The sequence below is a fragment of the Callionymus lyra genome, chromosome 1, assembly GCF_982586985.1.
Source record: "Callionymus lyra chromosome 1, fCalLyr1.hap1.1, whole genome shotgun sequence".
Taxonomy (NCBI): domain Eukaryota; kingdom Metazoa; phylum Chordata; class Actinopteri; order Syngnathiformes; family Callionymidae; genus Callionymus; species Callionymus lyra.
In genome coordinates this window covers 38,512,946-38,527,477 of record NC_141818.1, presented here as the reverse complement: position 1 = coordinate 38,527,477, position 14,532 = coordinate 38,512,946, and the positions used below count along the sequence as shown (strand labels likewise).

The window sequence follows — 14,532 nt, the reverse complement described above, 5'->3', positions numbered from 1 at the left end:
ATATGAATCTTGAATTTGAACATTAATCGTCAGTTGACCTCTGGGATGAGGGCTTTGAAAACTTGTGCCAGAGTTTGTTTCATGCCTATCAATAAAGGAACAGGGAAACAATGAACATCAATTTTGCTTTGAGACAGACTGTCGAGACCGAGAGGGGCCAAGACCATGGACCGGGGCTCCAAAACTCATGGCTCCAGAGCCACACATATAAATGTCTTAAGATGTTTCTTGAAGGAGTCAGTAGATCATCAAACACAGAGAGAGAGGAAGATCGTTCCAAAGCTTAGGAGCAACAGTCTGGAAGGATTTCTCTCCTCTGGTCCAGAAGTGTGTTCAGGAACCATCAGTAGATTCTTATCAACAGACCTCAGAGCCTGAGCTGGGGTGTAAGGCTGGATCAGAGCCACACAACCTTGAGAAAAAACGACATTGGACAGATAAACAAGCAAACAAGCAGAAAAAAAACAACATTAAATTCATGTCAATTTAAGTTTTCCAATGTGTAGTTAATTGTTTATGAGTAAAGTTGGTTCCTTCACTGACTTTAGAATGAAACATGATATATTTGTTTGGTGAATTCAAAATATTTCTGGGGAATAAACATGGGGTTTTGATTTTTTTTTGGGGGGGACAATAGATTTATGAGTCTAAAAGTGTAACATTGATAGTTCACTCATTTTCTACTCGCCCTCATGTCGACTAAGAATTTGGGATTATTTTCCGAGTAATCTGTTAGTTTTTAGAGTTATGGGCAAAAATGAATGTTCATTTTGATGTAGCGACAGGTGCCAAATGGAGGAACTTCCTCGAAAAAGACACTTAAAAACATCCAAATACCTCCATACTGCTCTTCTGTAACGTCCCTCATGTATTGAAGCCTCGACTTGAAGAATGGTTCCCCAAAAATTTTTTATAAGTCTGTATTTTACGCTTATTTGTGGCAGATGTTTAAATTATAACAAGCGATACAAACCGGGAGTACTTTTAACCCTTTACGTCAAAGATATTTTTTGGCTCTGATTGTGTTTTAATTTCAGAAGGAAATGAACCTAAATGGTACTCGATCATTTAAACAACTGAGTGGTTGCTGACCCCTACCATGAACACAAGACGTTTGACATGAGCAACAAAACTGGTTTCGAAGATGTAATTATCATCTATTAGTAACTTTGCTTTTCTCAGACCCACCCAAAGGCTTAAAGGCCCAAGATTTCAAAATATGGATCGGAAGATAAATTGGGAAATGAGTTGCAACAGACTTGAGTCCCTCCTTTGATCGTCTGCGAACAACTATATATAGTGACGGTGAGAGATCAGCAGCAACTCAACCATTCTCCCTTGAACAACAGAGAAGACAGTCCAACACTGACAAGGTAGTTCATGAGGTGCCCTTTTTCTTCTTGTAGTTTTTGTCAGATTTTTAAAAAGTATTTCTTCTCCCTCAGATGCAGTCATTCGCAGTAAAACTGGTCGCCGTTGGGATGGTCGTGATGCTGCTGTCAATGACTCTGGTTGGGACAAAACCTGACACAAGGAAATGTTTGAAAAAAAGTCTAAACTATTTTGTCTTCTCTTCTGCAGGCACAGCCCGTCTCTCATGTGATTGAGGAACGTTCTTCCAGTACCAGTAACGTCAGTGACGATATTTGATCATTTATTGAATTATATTTTATTCTTTGTTACATGTTTCTGTGTAAATTGTTTGATGGATCTAATTCTTACATTCTGTATGTGTGTTTTTTTTTTTAGGAAATTGGAGGCAACAACCTTAATCAACTCCTACCATTTTTACTTTTGCTGGCTCAACAAAATGCAACTCAGCTCCAGAACGTACTGAACCTGCTTCCCCTGTTTCAACTGCTTGGATGAATATAACGTGCTTCAACAATTTCACAAATGATTAAAAAGCATAAGAAATAACAATTTCCTGTGAAATTACTTTTTTTCCTGTTCATGTTTCAGACTTACGCATTTTAAAAAAATATAATTTAACATCAATGTTATCGATATTTCGTGTTACAATACGATGCTGGAACTAACAAGAAACTACTTTAATCAGTTTTGCCAGTTCAGATCGGAGTCAGAAAAAAAGCAGCACACAGAAATAAAATGAAAGCATCAAGTAACAGAAATGACAAGATTGATGGTGGAACCATTTCAAACCCAAACAGAACTCACAACCATCAGCATTTTCTATTTTTTTTTTGGGTTGTTCAGGGTAGTGGTTACAGCAAAAGTTTCTTAATATGATATACAAACAAGGAGATCAATTAATGTCCTTTATTTTTTAACGCCAAAGAGGGACAGTTCAGCACTTTATCTGCGCAATTCATTATCTTGAATCTATCTTTTGTTTGTGGTTAGAACCTTTTTTTAAAATGTTATTTTAAGGATGTCTCTAACTTGGTATACACAACAACACAATCAAACCAGGGATTCAAATAATTTTAGCGTGAAGAACAAAATGATATATAACAAAATGTCTGACTGCAATATTATTTCAATAAGTATGGCTAATATTTCTTAATTATCTCTCATCAAACTATCAAAGATTCAACAAGCAAACTAACCCTTCAACATCAATTTAACTTTAATTGGAATTTTAATTAATTCATGTATGTTTATTATCATATATTAAACAAAGATGCAAAGATGCAATCATTGCGTCATTCGCATTGTACATGTTTAATTATTCGGAAAACGTAAAAAAAACCCCAGAAAGTTCAGTAGTGGTTTAATTAACATTTAAACAGCAGAGAAAGATCAAACAGATCAGAGCCCTTATCTCTGGTTTCTAGAATCAACAAGACAAATGAATCAACAAAATGCCAATCACTGAATCGAGTGTCCCAATGCCCCCAAACTAAAAAATGTATTTAAACTTCTTAAACTTAAAGATGACACGGAGAGACAGTAACAAAGGAAAACTTTTACTTTTGTTTGCCAGTGACATTATTGCACGAGTTACACTTTAATCCAAGCACCAAATGAATGTTTTGTTTTGTCATATTATTTCTAAAAAAACATATTTGTGAAAGAGTTTGTCTTTGTCTCTCTGTGGAGGAAAAATAAATTGGATTTCTTCTGTCGTAAATCATCTCATTATCAATGCATTAGGAAGCCTAAAACGTCATTTTTATAATGCTGAGTCATCGTATTAGTCCTGCTGTGGACTTTTGGAATTCAGGGATATTGTCAGATTAATAATTCAGGCACTGATGCAATCCAAGCCAAGGGATCGACATCCACGTTGAGTAAGCTAGAAGACTACAACAGGGCGTCGACAAGTAATAAAAAGAAACAACAAAGCAACTAAATGTATTTTTACAACATTCTGGTTTTACTCTTTATATTTGGATCCAATTTACATTTTAGATGAGAGTCGAAAGTCATAATAAGTTGTGTAACTCTGATCTACTGCAGGTTGTCCCAAACACAATTTAGTGTTGGAGTTGAAAAGTTTGCAGGAACATTCAACAGTGATAAGTGCATACATTCGTCAACTTACCTTTGACAGGTTAACGGGAGGCTGGTGCCCGTTCAAGATACATATTTGGAAAGTGACCTTGGGAAGGGTGTCAGTCCATCACATATTCAGGAAATCCTTCACACAACCGGAAAAAATTAGAGCCATGGATAAAGCTCTGTGGGAGGAAAGTTTTCCCCCAAACTCAGAGCTGTCGACACTCGATTAGAGTCTATAAGACAAACACAGAAAAAAACATGATAATTATCAAGAAGATAATAAGTTACAGTTACTAACATGTATTAACAACCATGTTTTGCAAAGATATCAAACTCAAGGCCTGAGGTGGGAAGTTTAGCCAGATCTGATTACATTTGGAAACTGGTAACAGTCAATAAGAAAATCCTGCTGCCCCAATCACCCTTGTTTTCTATGAAGAGCTTTGCATTGTTGAGTTTTTTCACTCACAAGTCTCTACCTTGTGGTCCTCATTTAACAACGTCACTCTGGCTGACATATCGGCACTCGCTCGTCCGACGTCCTTCCGTGTAGGCTCTTTATTAAAGTGTTTGATGTAATTGGCCCCTGGGTTACCGAAATTGTAATCCCCTCCCTTTCCACAGGGTTTTTTTCCAATGCATTTAAGCATTTCATTGTGTATCTTTTACTCAAAAAAACAGGTTTAGACAGAGCGACAAACTGTCAATCTGGCTTCCGCAAACATCACTCTATGGAGACAGCCTTACTGAAAGTGTAGATCTTACACTTTGTAGTCCCTTTTTTCAAATGAAGCTCCTTTGAGACAGTGAGAATCAATACAATAGTAAGTCAAATGTAGTTATTTAATTGTAGTGGAAGATACAGTAACATACAGATTTTTCTTAATTTTTTTACATCTTCACATCAAGTAAAGATACAATTCTGCCTCTTGAATAGTACATTTTGACTTCCAAATATGTGTAGACCTCAGATTTTAATGTTCAAACTCTACCCTTTAACATCTAATATTTCTTTACTTTTCGCCCCATGACTAGGTTGAACATTCCGCCGTGTCTCAATAGATCTAAGGAATTTAAAAAAGCAATAGAAAATCGAAAGATAAAAACTCAATGACTGCTGTTTCCATTTATTAAGAACCAGGATGTGAGGATTATTGAGTTTCAGACTCGTATTTTGAAATTTGGTAGATTGAAACTTGAGCTTCTAGATCCTGTCTGGGCCTATTGTTAGGAAAGAGTGTTATTGGGAAATAAAAGCAGTTGCTGGTTCAATATCAGTGACACAGTTTTTGCATGTAATAAACTCAGATTAGCATCAGGAAGTGACAAACCGCGTGGTAATGAAACTGCTCTTAGACCCGTTTGGTCTTGTAAAGTGGTGATGAAACTGACCACGAGAGATGTGAAGCAACACCTTCAACGTTTAAGAGCCAGATGGCCGACTCGCCACTGTCAGGAAGCTAGACGACGCGTCAGAGTGTGGACGCTCCCGAAGGTTGACAATGAAAATGAAGGCTTCTCTCCTGGTCATATTCTGCCTGCTCGCCTCTCCTCTTGCTGTAAGTACATTTACAAATGAAAATATGAATTTAACACATACTGCATGTATTAAAGAGATCACCTTATATTAAAACTTCACTAATTTTCTACTCTTGTGTCAACTAAGGGTTGGGATAATTTTCACAGTGGTCCATGTTTTCACAGGGTGGTCGAATAGGACGCCCACTTTTCTTCTTTGTCCAAAAGACTCACTTTAAAACATCCAGATACCTCCATACTGCTCGTCTGTGATGTCCATAAAATATTGAAGATTCATCATGAGAAATTGACAAAAGCATTTATTTGTAGAAGAAACTTTCAGTTGCTCAGATCCAGCTAATAGTTTATCATCATCGAAACACATTGTAAGTGTCCATGCGCAAGTTATACGCTGGTGGTCTGGAATCTCCCGCTAAAAACAAGCTTTAAATACAGGTTTTTTTAAGCAATATCTAATGTCGAGGCTTCAATCCAAGAGGGATGTTACATACGAGCAGTATGGATGTATTTGAATGTTTTTAAGTGAGTCGTTTTGGATGAAGAAGAAAGGTGGGCGTCGTTGGCGACCACCCTGTGAACATACATTTTTGCTTATAACTCCAGAAAAACATGGATCACTGTATAAATAATCCCAACCCTTAGTCGACATAAGAGTAGAAAATTAGTGAAGTTTTAATTTTGGGTGAACTATCCCTTTAATTCATGTATTATGTGTCATGTAGATGTTTTTAAGTGTCGACGAAGACAACTGGGCTCCAGTCGCAACATTAAAATGAACTAACATTTTTGTCCTTATCTCTAAAAAGTAACATATTACTCTCCCAACCCTTAGTCGACATGAGGCCGAGTAGAAAATGAGTGAAGTTTGAATTGTCTAACTTGTTTTTTTCGTAACAGAACTGTCACGATAGCAGCTACTCGGACAGCGATGAGGTAATAATCTCACTCAGATAAACGAGAAAAGTTGCTAAAATGCTTTAAAAACTTTTTAAAGACGGGAGTGGGATTCACGTTCTGGCAGCTGCTTGCTGCTCTTATCCCGCTGCTGCCTAATCCTCCAGCACCTGCAGCTACAGCGATGACGGAGACGACCACCGAGAACCGCGGAGACAGCGGTTAACCAACGGAATTCCACTGTATTTGTCCGATACTGAGTCAAAAATCAGTCTAAAAACTGTCCCGTGTCTGAATGTATTTCCCTTCTCTCTGTCAGTATTTGTTTCAACCCGCTTTGTGTGATCTCTCTGTGTCGATATAAAGTGTCTATTTTTAGCCATGTGACAATAAATCCAACCATATGGTGAACAAGCATGTTGAGGCCCGTGTAAAGAATGAATGAGCAGTTTCTTCTGTGTAATTATGAGTTTGATCTCGGGGGTTGGTCCCTGACCTGAGGGAGGATGCTGACGGTGACTTATGTGGCTTAAGGATGGGAGGAGAGGCAAGCCTTTAATAAGGGACTCTGTCATTTTGCCTCATGACTCAGCCAGTTGACCAACTTCACGGAGTCTTCACATTTGCATTTTGTTTTGAAAAGCAGATATTTCAACCCATAAAAAATAAGGAATATCTTCCGAGTAATTCCCCCCTTGGTGTCTAAAAATGTTTCTTTAAACATAAAACATGAATTAGATAAGTTCACACGTCTTGTTTTACAGATTCGACTCAATATCTTGTGCAACCGAAAAACGTTGTTGTCAAATGAAAGCTTTGCTTCTACATTGAACTTTTCCAGTTGTAACTCAAGTTACCCGAGTAAAAATAAACATAAAACGTCAAATGTAATGTTAAATAAAATCTACTGACTAGTTTTTTGGCAGTAACCTCATACTATAGCTCAAACCTTTCTTTTCATATGGGTGGCAGACAAGAACAGACAAAATAAGAGTATGAAAAATAAACCCCAGCATAACGCTGAATCAGCAGGAATCCCTTGGTTTCCCACCTAGATCTCACATATATAGTTTGATTTTTAGCAACCATTAAAAGGTCATTTTTTGGGGGCTAAATTTGACCCAAACTAGAATATTGATGTGTCAAGAGTCTTATGCTTATTTTACCTCACAGAAAATCCAGCCTTTTTTTCTCAAAATAAAACGCCTTTAGAGAGTTAGAATCAATTTAAAAGACATTATATGTATTTTTTTTCTTCTTACCGAGCGGATCCATATCAAACGACTCACGGACCAGGTAGAGAGATTGCTGACCACTTCTCTGAAGGCTGGGAAGAATCAAAATCCTTTTATTTTTTTCATACTTCCACATTGGATAAAGATTATACCTCTTGGAGCCACCATTTCGACTTTCCAATACATTTAGACCCCCCGACATGTTAAACACTGGGACCAACTAGTTGGAGATCTCGGAGGTAAACCCAGGACTTTGGACGAGACCATGTCTCCCATTTGACATCACGTCACTCAGAAAAACTTGAAGAGGATTCAAAGAACAGTAAAGTCTGGACATCTTTGCACTGGCTGCTGCCATCACGACCTGACCTTGGATAAGCATTAGAAGATAAATATTATAAAACAACACAAGTTGAATTCTGTTAGGAGTTCATTTTCGGATTTTGAAAAATACTTTTAAATGATATTGCAGATCAAACATACGTTATTTTAATGTTTCTTTTTTACAATGTATGAGGATGTAAAAGTAATTTGCTAAAGTCCAACGGAGGAAATGGTCACTGATGTGTTTGTTGAGACGTGCGGTAGAAACACTGCGACGGCCACTCCCTCAGGTGCTCTGTAGGCACTTTGGAGTCCATGCATGTTGAGAGCTTTTCCAGACATTACAGCATCTTAATTGAGGAGAATCTGCAGCCGACAGTGGATTTCTTTGCTTTCCAACTCATCAAAAATCTCTTCTAATTGTCTGAGCTACCTGTCCTGTGATTGGCCGCCGGACTCCACGCCGGGCCCTTAAGTCGCCGCTCTCCTGAAGCAGTAGTATATTAACCCGAGAGTCCTTGTTCAAGTCGTGGTAGGAGATCCGTTGGGGAATCATTACAAAAGCAGGATTGTATTAGCGTTTGCAAAATGATTTTTACAATCCTGCTGTCATGTCTGACCATCGGGGCGACCGCAGTCCCCGTGAGTTTGTCTGGTGTGAGGTTTGACGTCCCGGCAATGAACTGAAGGTTTGTGTGGTTCTACAGGTCGGTGTTCCAGCAGCTGACGTCCCGAACCAGGGGCTGACTGTGGAGGCTCCGGCTCAGCCCTGTCCCAACCAGGATCCATCCCAGAATTCATTTGCTCAGCAGCAGCAGCAGCAGTTTCCCCAGCAGCAGTTTCCCCAGCAGCAGTATCCACAGCAACAGTATCCACAGCAGCAGTTTCCACAGCAGCAACTCCCTCAGCAGCAACAGCAGCTTCCACAGCAACAGCTTCCACAGCAGCAACTTCCACAGCAGCAGTTTCCACAGCAGCAGTTTCCACAGCAGCAGTTTCCACAGCAGCAGTTTCCACAGCAGCAGTTTCCCCAAAACGGTGCAACACTTTTGCCTCAAATGCAACAGTTCCACTGGCCTCCACTAGGTGGCAGCCCAAACCTGGTACCTCTGCAGCCCATGGGAGAGCCTGCTCTGCCTGTCAATCAACCTCCGCTCCAACAACAGCCTCTGGTAGGAACTAGAAAATCTTTCACCAACTATAACTTTTGACCTTAAGTCTATTTTATTAAAAAAAAAAAACACAAGTAGACTAGAACTGGTGAGAAACGCCAAACAAAAATTGTGAAATCACGACAACAGACTTGACTTTTCCATACACTGTTAGACTTTAGACTTTCTTTTATTTTCATTTCACAGAAAACACAGCAGTGAAACTGGCAACGAAATTTCGTTGCTCGGCAACCGTAAAAATACACAGCAGAGTGAATGTATACGTAAGTCTTAATTACTTGCATTCCTCAATACTATGATTATTCCTTTACAGGTTTACCCATCCTATGGATACTACCCTGTCTTTATGCCCCAATACACAAATCAAATGGTGAGATTTAGTTGTCTGTCTGTCTGTCTGTCTGTCTGTCTGTCTGTCTGTCTGTCTGTCTGTCTGTCTGTCTGTCTGTCTGTCTGTCTGTCTGTCTGTCTGTCTGTCTGTCTGTTTCTCTGTGTGTGTGTGTGTGTGTGTTTTAGGAAACTAATTGAAGATAATGAAAGATACATTATTTCTCTGGTGTGCGCCTTCTTGGTGCTTTTCTGGTTCTTCTCTGTTTCCTATAAAGTTGTATTAACACGTTTCCTGGAGGGAAAAGAAGAAGAAGAAGAAGAAAAAAAAAGCCCCTTTTAATGACAGAGTCTTGTGGAAACCTGTGTCAGCACTTTGTGTCATTGAGACGTATCTGAAGAATTGGACTTATCACAACCTTGTTTGTTCTCAGTTTCCCCAATATAGATTTCCGATGATGCCCGAGGCGCAGCTCCCTCAAACACCGGCGAACCCTCCTGCAAACACTCCGGTGGTCGCTGCCGAACCTGCCGCTGGACCGGCTCCTGCAGCAGAAGCTCCTCAGACAACTCAACAGCAGCAGGTCCAGCATTTACCTCAGAGGGTTCCATTTTTATGAAATTTAGCTTTTTTTTTTAGCCAATAGTGTCACTTACTTAGCTCGGTTACATGAAGCTTCATCATGAGAATTACTTACGTTACAGCAAATATTTCATAAGGATTTTTGTCAACAGATATGTGTCTATAATGAAATAGAGATACATGTTTAATGTATGTCACCGTATGATATATGATCAGAGAAATGTTTAACAGTTTTCTGGAAATCTAAAAACATTTTTTATTCCTCTCAGAATCCTCAAATTGTCTTCATGCTCCAACATCCAAAGGTAAACAACACTTATCTAAGAACTCACATTGCTAAAGATGTCAGAGTTTTATATCTTTATCGCTTCCTTGGCTTCTCAGTGTCTTATGAATTAAAGGGCGGAGACTTGAACTATTGCTCCTCCTGCTATCAGACCACATTACTCAAAAAGAAGCATCACTTCACCCAGGTCTGGAGATATGTGAGGCACTGCCGAGGATGGTTTAGTTTATCGCCATAATTGTTCAGACAGAAGCTCTCTTAAAAAAAAGGAATCAGTGCTGAAACCATGGCTGAATAGCTTCATGCTAATGCTAATCTAAAACATACCAAGTTGATCAAAATCATCAGTTTAATTCCACGAGAATATATATTTGTTGTGGTTGTCCATCGAACGACTGCATTAAAGCATTTTTTGCTGATATGGATTCGGGAGTTTTGGAAGTAATTTACTTGTATGGCCGTTAACTGCTGCTGCTCCTGTGGCCATCTTTGTTTTTATATGGCTCGTGAGAGATTTAAATACCTACTGATGGTTTAAAATTTGCTTTCACATTCATTTAAAATTTGAAAAGATACAAGATTATCTTGTGTGACAAACAAACGTTGCCACTTCCTCGGAATCTGTTTACTAATAATGGCTTCACTCCCCCTCCAGCTGTGATCACGCCCCGCTTTGTTTCTACAACGAGTCCCTTAGAGTCGGGGACTGGGATTGATGACACGTGGTGACTTACCTTAATGCTTGACCGATCACAGCTGAGCGGGCGTGGTTATCGTAAAGAAGATTGAATCTCCAGAAAACTAAGCGGTTTCAGTGGGCGGGGCTTAAGAATATGATCTACTGTAATTATTTCAATGAAAAGATAGTTTTGTACAAACAGACACATACTGATGAGTACAATAGACTCTAAGATCTAGTTAAGACACTTAAATCCACACATTCGTTGACCTACTTTCATGTTACTGTAGTGACATTGTTTTAGGGTTGCTTACCCAGTGGTGGTCCGACACTGAATTACTCCCTGGGCGAAATTGCATAATGGAAAATATATGAATAATGTCTGAACACAAAGTAAAAAAGGTTAGTGTATTCTTTAATGTAGTTTTGCAGTCGCAGTAACAAAATGTCCAACATAGTTTTGGTTCTTTCAATATTGATGCTTTGATTCTCTTCTTTCTCTTACATCTGACTCTTTGTTTCTCTCCACAAGGGTCCAGCACTCGGCGGCCTCAGCTCAGAAGAGCTCGCGGTAATAGCGATAGTTAAAGAAAAGTGTCTTACGTCATTGATGATAGAAAATAATATGATTGTGGCTCTTTTCTCTCTTCCAGATGGCAGCCGAACTGGGTCAGCTGAGCGCCTATCTGCCGTCGGTGCTCAACAATCCCCCGCCTGAAGCCCCGGCTCCTGTCGGTCAGACCGCCGGGGTTGGCCAATAAAGCCGACTTGTCACCTTCGGTTGGATTATTGCCGGGACAACAACGGGCTTCCTGATCTGATGACGACTCTTGGGGCACAAGAGCTCCACGTCTGTCCTTGTGAAAAGAGAAGTTTTGCCTGAGGCTGAAAACTCAGCAGCGCATCGAGTAGTCAAACAAGTTTCTGCATCTGATCTAATATATTCCTCCACCAAGAGAAGAAAACATTTGTGAAACATCAAATAAAATCTTTGAAGACATCGTCACGTCTTTCTCTGGATCCGTTCTTAAATCACAAACGCCTTACTTGGAATAAAAGAAAAGCATTTTAAGGTTTTCTGAGCATATTCATGAAATAATTCTTCACTTAATCACTTGCCTTTGGAGAAACATTTAATTTTAGAGCATATTGATTTTTTAAAAAATGTCATTACGTCTCTAACATTTTGGCTTATGTTTTGTTTTTGGCAACAGAAAACCAAAAAACGATTTATTTTTCATTTAGATTCCATGAATAATGTATGAAATATTTATAATTTAAGGAAACACAAATGAAAAAAATACGTATAATATAATATATATGAATATATACTGATCTTTTTAATCGACTAAGGTATTGAGGCAATAATGTTTGAGTAAAATGAAAACTGGATTTGACACGACCACCTTTTAAGTTGAATTAATACCTAACCCTTGTGTTGTCTCAGGGTCAAGATGACCCGAAAGGCCTGAAAAGAATACGTGTTTGAGGTATCCCTTGTGTTGTCTCTGGGTCAAGATGACCCGAAAGGCCCGATCACAAATGTGTTCATGGTATCACTTGTGTTGTCTCTGGGTCAAGATGACCCGAAAGGCCTGAAAACATACGTGTTTGAGGTATCCCTTGTGTTGTCTCTGGGTCAAGGTGAACGACCTCCACCACTGCATATGTATTCATGAAAGCAAGTGAGGTCGGGTCACCTTGACCCAGAGACAACACATAAGAGTCAACATTGGTGACAGCAATTTTACCCCAAACCCGTCTGTGATCGTTCACCTAAAATTCTAATTTCACTAACCTTCTACTCACCCTCATGATGAACAAGGGTTGGTTTTTAATTTTCAGAGTAATCTGTTCCTTTTTAGACTTACAAACAACATTTTTTGTTCATTTTAATGTATTGACTTGAGCTCAGTTGTCTTCGTCTTCATCTTCGTCCAAAAGAAAAACTTAAAATCATCCAAATACCTCCATAGTGCTCGTCTTTAAGGTCCCTCTTGTATTGAAGCCTCGACATGAGGAATTGTTACGAAAAAACCATAATAAGTCTATATTTTAAGTAACATATAGACAGTAAGTCGACATAAAGGTGAGTAGAAAATGAGTGAACCTCGACTTTTGGGAGAAGAATCAATTTTTAGTTAGTTTAAAGATTTTGATGAATAAAAATGAATTCAGCTTAGAAATGCTCGAAAAATAAGTATTAATTAAGCAAAAAAAAAAGGGTTTAAAGAGAATTTAAAGAGGAACTTTGTTGCACAAAACCGAAAAAAGCGAGTGTCTCTTAAAGCAGACGAGAATCTATGTTTTCGATCTCCCTCAGAAAGTCGTTGACCTCCGTGACCAGTTTCTTTTGGTTGAGTCCGCTTTCACTTTACACACAGAGCAGCAGCTTTTACTTTTGTCGAAACACACAAATACTCTGACGACAATATCATCAAAACCCTGCAAATATAACTTCATTCAATCTGTAACTTTTAACGACTGAAGGAAATGAAAATAAAAAACAAACATCAGGAGTTTTGAGTCAATATATATAAAAACAAAACAAATCACAACACAACATGATTAAACGCAGACTCAGCACTTTTCTCTCTGCTGACCTGTGGAGAACTCTGACAGAACACTGTCATTTATCTTTCAGAGAGGAATTTAAAGACCAGACACTTGGTTTTGAATCCTGAATCAGAAGTAATGCTGAGATTCTGCCTATTTTTAAAGGATTTTTAATCTATATCAAACATTGCTTCTGCACAAACTTTTCAAAGCGTGTCTCATAATTGTTAAATCGAGTGGATTAATGAAGTTGTCGCGTTGGCAGAAAAAAAAAAGGTGTTCTCCTTCACGAGACGATATAATCATCCACACTGCTATTACCTGTGAGGCGGCTTTGACCACCGGTCATTTAGTAAATCTGAAGACCAGACACTCAGTCATCGGTAAAAAAAAAAACCCATCACGCCCGTGGAGAACCATTGGCCCCTCCGGCGAGCGTCCTTGCTATAAAAGGCTGGCTTCAGAACCTTGGATCGACACCAGCGAACCGTCGTCACCAGCGTCTTCAGCACCTCGACAGGTGAGCCGCTCGTCTGCCGGTCCTACCCTTCAGAGACCATCCTTGTGTGCGTTTCTGTCTCCGCAGGACTCGTGAAACTCAAACATGAAGGTGGCCATTCTTTGCCTGTGTCTGGCGAGCGCAGCCTCAGCTGCTCCGGTGAGTTTGCTACAAACCAAAACTTCTTCTCGTTCTCTTGTGTGACACGTTTGTTTTTTCAGTCCTTTTTTCATTACTTGCCTCATTTGGCTCGCTCCAGACAACAGGCCCCGCCCACACAGGTACCAGTAGCTTTTTTAAAAATGTTTTTATTTGAGCAGAGAAGGACACAAATAACCTTTTTACGTCCCTGAAGGTGAGGAGTCCCCTCCCTGCTGGTCCGGTGCTACCACAAGCCGGTGCTTACAGCGTTGAAATAGTATGTTTGGCACTTAAATCTTATGCATGAATGGCCATGTAATGACTGTTTACTGTGTTCTATTGTAGATCTATCCCCATACGTTTCCTGGTGCTGCAGGTCCTGCACAGGTAGGACCATAATATCTATTATTTTAAATATCTCTCTCTCTCTCTTCGATGCCTTAGAAGTCGACATGTAATGTAGGTCATTGTTGCCCTTTTTCTGAGTTTTAAGTAAGTAAGTAAGTAAGTAATATTTATTTATATAGCGCTTTTCGAGACCAGGGTCACAAAGCACTTAAACAATCAAAACAATACTCAAAAAAGTACATACTTTAAAGATCAAGATAATACTGAGAACAACACAGGAGTTCGAGAAATTAGAGGAAAAGCCTGAACAAATAGAAACGTCTTAAGAAGTTTCTTAAAGGAGTCAGTAGACTCCATCAAGCGCAAAGAGAGAGGAAGATTGTTCCAAAGCTTAGGAGCAACAGCCTGAAAAGATTTCTCTCCTCTGGTCCTGAGCCGTGTGCGTGGAACCATCAGTAAGTTCTGATCCACAGACCTCAGAGCC

The 14,532-nt window shown here is 39.3% G+C and overlaps 2 long non-coding RNA genes and 1 pseudogene across 2 annotated transcripts; all 3 read left to right on the top strand.

Moving 5' to 3' along the window:
- The first annotated feature begins 1,443 nt into the window (after window positions 1-1,443).
- Window positions 1,444-1,880, top strand: LOC148089408 (uncharacterized). The gene is made up of 3 exons (XR_015710511.1): window positions 1,444-1,511; window positions 1,582-1,632; window positions 1,750-1,880. It is a non-coding gene; the product is annotated as an uncharacterized LOC148089408 (long non-coding RNA).
- A 3,044-nt stretch (window positions 1,881-4,924) lies between these two features.
- LOC148089407 (uncharacterized) lies at window positions 4,925-6,300 on the top strand. Its single transcript, XR_015710510.1, has 3 exons — window positions 4,925-5,024; window positions 5,902-5,937; window positions 5,999-6,300. It is a non-coding gene; the product is annotated as an uncharacterized LOC148089407 (long non-coding RNA).
- Window positions 6,301-8,045: 1,745 nt separating this feature from the next.
- Window positions 8,046-11,320, top strand: LOC148089406 (uncharacterized; annotated as a pseudogene).
- Window positions 11,321-14,532: the final 3,212 nt, after the last annotated feature.